The following is a 3,373-nucleotide window of genomic DNA, read 5'->3' on the forward strand; positions in this document are numbered from 1 at the left end:
TAGAGGCGGGTCAGTGCTGTTAGCACGGCCGTGACGGGCAGGGGCTGGTGAAGATGGGCTTCTGGCAGGGACAGCCCAGGGCAGGGACGGGCGTAGCATGGGACGGGCTAGCAGCCTGCTGGGGTGGCGGGACAGATGGTGGTGGCCATGCCACGCTTTGGTGACAAAGCCAGCGCATGGGTGGCATCTTGCTGGCCTCCAGGCTCCTAGTAGTGCCACATCCCGGCTTGTCCCAGCTGTAAGGGGCCAGGACAGGGACATGGTGACGGTGCAGGGGTGGGAGCCATCTCCAGCCCCTTGGGGACCAGCCCGGGGGGAGCACAGGCCACCACATGGGTGCCAGCACCCAGCAGGGTCTGCCCCAGGAGGGAGGCAAGAAGAAGGGGTAGGACAAGTCTCCACCTGGCCTGGAGAGCCCTCTGCAGCCAGTGGCCCCAGCACCTGGGGAACCCAGCACCACCAACCCAGTGGGGACACCACCACGGGCCGGTCCTGGCTGGGCAGCCCCCGGGGAGGAGCAGGCAGGGGCCACGCTGCGCTGCCCAAGCTCATCTTCACCAGCCACGGAGGAAGGCGATGGGGTTACAGATGTGTGGATTAGGCCAGAGTGAGTTGATCCAAACCAGGCTCTTTCTCCCCAAAATACATAGCCAGCACAGGCAGGGGAAGGGGGGGAGGCGCCCACCCACCCCACCAACTTACAGACTGGCGCATGCAGTAGAGGCATGGAGGGCAGGCGGGCAGGGGAGATGGTGGGAAAGAAAAAGAAAACGTGAGCAAAAAGAAAGAAAAACCAAACCAAAAAACCACACAACACAGAGTGCACGTCAGTGCCAGGGCAGGAACCAGGGCAGTGTCCACCACCGCCTGCAGCCGGACCCACGCTCACAGCTGGGCTCTCCCTCGCCGGTACACGCTGAAACACAGGCTTGGACCATCGTTACGCCAGGTCGCCGCCGGCTCCCAGCATTTCCCCCTGGCCCCACCGCGCCACCTGCGCAACGGCACCCGCTCGGGTGGGCATCCCACGGGGCGTCTAGATGCCACACGGAGCCCTGGTGAGCCGGCAGCTCCGTTCTGCCACCTCCTCCCAGCGGCACAGCCCACAGGCACCTGCACCCACAGGCACCAGCCAGAGCTCCGGCTGCACATCTCCAGGAGCCCGCAGCTCCAGTCCCATCAATTTGTCACCTTGCCAGAGCCCCAGAGTCCCCCATAGCCAGGCATGGGGCTCCACACAGTGCACTTCCCCCCCCCCAGCACCACAAGGAGCTGGGGAGCCCTTCCCAGCACCGCCCCGGCTGCTCCTCAAGCACTTGGGGGGACCGTGGCTGTTCCAGCACCATCCAGCTCCATCTCCCCCTTCCCCCCACAAAATGTCCCTGCCGATGGCAGCCACAGGCTGGTTGGCACTGCCACCCCCAGGGGAGTGGAGCTCTTCAACCCCCCCTGTGTCTGCCCCGCCAGCCCTTGGCTGCAGCCCCTGCCCAGCACTATGTCCACCAAAAGGCCCCTCTGGGTCCACACCAACTGTCGCGGCCCCCACCCCCAGGCTGTCCCCGGGGTGCTGGAGCAGCTCCACAGAGCCTCGGGGTGGTCCCAAGTATGGGTGCCCCCAAGTGCGGGTGCCCCGGGCACCACCCCACTGGCACTCACCTTCCTTCACAGGGATGGTTGGCTTCTTCTGCCGCAGCCCCAGGAGGATGAAGAAGAGCACCAGGGGGATGAAGATCTCAAAGGCCAGCACCCACTGGGGATGACACAAAGCAGAGGAATCGTGATGCTTGGGGACAGGACCCACAAGGAGGAGTGTGGGCAGGATGGGTGTCCCTGGGGCACCGGTGCAGTGTGGCACTGTGCTCACGTCTTGCAGGTGGCTGGTGGCACCGTCACAGCTCAACCAGAGGCAAACGGGTCCCTGGACACCCAAGGATCTCCTGCTTGCCCCTGCCTGCACCCTGCCTGCTCCATCCTGCCCAGGGCACCTTGGGACAGGAGAGGGTAACACAGAGGGGATGGACCCCTACTCCAGCAACGCAAACAGGGTGCTGGGGTTCGAGCTCAGCCCCGACAGGCCACCGCAGCTGGGGCTGCCCAGGGGAGATGACCCCAAGTCCTTATGGCTGGCAAAGAGCCGCAGGCCCCCATCCTGGCGGTGTCCTCACAGCCGGCAGCTGCCCGACATGACATCCCCCTGCCACCCGTGCCACCGCTGGGTCCCACCCACGGGGCCATGCAGGAGGCAGACCCCAACGCTGTCTGGGCGAGGTTCGGTTCGGCCAGGCCCTGCCACCAGCTCCAGGTGCAACTGGGGGGCAGCATGGGGGGTCCTGGCACCCCCTCCGTGCCCTCCCAGAAGGCTAGGGCTGCACGGGATTTCCACCGGTGGCATATGGTAAACCACAGCAAATCCCCAGGAATCCCTGACCCCAATCGCGCAGGCGGTCCAGGCTGGGCTCTGTGCCCAGAGGCCCTGGGGATGGGCATCAGCGCCTTCAGCCACTGGCAGGAGTGGGCACCCGGCACGCTGCCAGCGCAGCTGCTGCCGGTTTGCACCAGGAGTGCCCAGGCCACGTCACAGGCCCATTGCCCTCGCTGCCGAGTGGAAGGGAACTACTGTAGGTGGGGAAACTGAGGTACAGCGTGAGGTAAGCCAACCTCATCTTGCTTCAGGGCCAGATCAGACCCTAGGCTGGCGCTCAGACCCTGGAACCTGCTGCCACCACGGGCAGGGCAGGCCCCAGCTCCACTGCTGGGAAGCTGCTTGCTAGTGCCCGCACCAGCCCCGTCACCCACGGTGACCAGGCACCAGAGGGGCACGCCAGCGGGGTGGGAAGAGAGGGCTTTAACACGACAGGGGCTGCCTGGAAGGATATAGCCAGCAGCAGGTGACAGGGTCAGGCCCTCCTGTCTCCCTCAGCATCACCTCCATGCTGGCCTCACCTCATGGACTGCAAATGCTCTGCCAAAAAGTCACAGCAGCCCAGCAAATGGTGGTGAGCAGAGGGACCCCCACACCTGGACCCCCACCAGCGTGTGGCCATGGCACTCCTGTGGGCACCGTGGTTGGCAGGGCTGTGGGATGGGCATGGCTGCACCCATGGGTGCCCCCCGGTGCCGTCCTCCACATCCCCAGAGCTGCTGATTTTGGGGGAGGCAGAGACCGGAGGAAGAAGGGCTGGAGGGGACAGGGCCGGCGGACAACCCAGGAATGGTGCCAGGGCCAGGGGATCCCCATCTTTCCAGCATCACCGGTCCCAGGCACAGTCCCTGTTGTCACCGTTCCTGTACTGGGGGGGGTGGCAAGGGACACCCCGACCCCACTCTGCCCTCCCCGTGGCTCCTGCCCTGCCACTCGCTGCCTGCACCCCCC

At 65.6% G+C, this 3,373-nt stretch overlaps 1 protein-coding gene across 1 annotated transcript in view; it reads right to left on the reverse strand.

Annotated features, from left to right (window-relative positions):
• ABCA2 (ATP binding cassette subfamily A member 2) overlaps window positions 1–3,373 on the reverse strand; it is a 39,725-nt gene that overhangs the window by 29,373 nt on the left and 6,979 nt on the right. Inside the window, exons 2-3 of the mRNA XM_019474963.1 lie at window positions 1,657–1,750; window positions 703–705 (exon numbers count right to left, since the gene is read on the reverse strand). The gene's annotated coding sequence lies outside the window, so the exon portion shown is untranslated. The remainder of the gene's footprint in view (window positions 1–702; window positions 706–1,656; window positions 1,751–3,373) is intronic.

The sequence above is a fragment of the Aptenodytes forsteri genome, unplaced genomic scaffold (assembly GCF_000699145.1).
Source record: "Aptenodytes forsteri isolate BGI_AS27 unplaced genomic scaffold, ASM69914v1 Scaffold494, whole genome shotgun sequence".
NCBI classification, from domain to species: domain Eukaryota; kingdom Metazoa; phylum Chordata; class Aves; order Sphenisciformes; family Spheniscidae; genus Aptenodytes; species Aptenodytes forsteri.